The sequence below is a fragment of the Nicotiana attenuata genome, unplaced genomic scaffold, assembly GCF_001879085.1.
Source record: "Nicotiana attenuata strain UT unplaced genomic scaffold, NIATTr2, whole genome shotgun sequence".
In the NCBI taxonomy this organism is placed as follows: Eukaryota; Viridiplantae; Streptophyta; class Magnoliopsida; order Solanales; family Solanaceae; genus Nicotiana; species Nicotiana attenuata.
In genome coordinates, this window is record NW_017673005.1 from 60,528 (window position 1) to 61,376 (window position 849).

Here is an 849-nt window from a genome sequence, read left to right on the forward strand (position 1 = left end):
TAACAGTGTTGTGCAAAATCCAACACCACCACAAGGTTCCCAAGAGAGATCCGACCAAACCCCAGAAAAAATCACCGGAAAACAGTCACCCACGTGCCGTCACGCGCCTGTCGGAGCACTGTTTCCGGCGGCGCGTCTGTCCCACGCGCCGGCGCGTGAGACCCCTTCCTGTCAGATTTCGGCTTCGCTCCTTCAGGACAGTTGGATCGCCCTGCAATTCCGAGCCTGTCCATATTTTTATTTTTTAATTCCGACCACTTTGAGTTTTTCCGGCGACTACACTGATTTTTCCGGCAGCTACAGTACTTTTCCGGCAAACACAGTGTTTTCTTCATCTGTCTCAGAGAATTTTCAGTTGATTCTTTTTTGTTATTTAGTGATAATCCAACCATGTCTTTGGGAGTCGATGCTTTCGGGTCTAGAAACCCGAGTTCTGGCAGTTCCGGTGTTATGATTACCTCAGAACCTTTAATGGGAGGTTCAAACTACTTAGATTGGGCTTCATCTGTCGAGTTGTGGTGTAAAGGTCAAGGAGTTCAAGATCATTTAACAAAAAAGGCTAGCGAAGGTGATGAAAAGGCCAAAACACAATGGGAGAAGGTCGATGCTCAGTTATGTAGTATCCTGTGGCGATCTATTGATTCCAAGTTGATGCCCTTGTTCCGTCCATTCCAGACATGTTATTTAGTTTGGGAAAAGGCTCGTAATCTATACACTAATGACATATCTCGTTTCTATGATGTAATATCGCGAATGACAAGCTTGAAGAAACAGGAATTAGATATGTCTACTTACTTGGGACAAGTTCAGGCAGTCATGGAAGAATTTGAGACGTTGATGCCAGTTTCT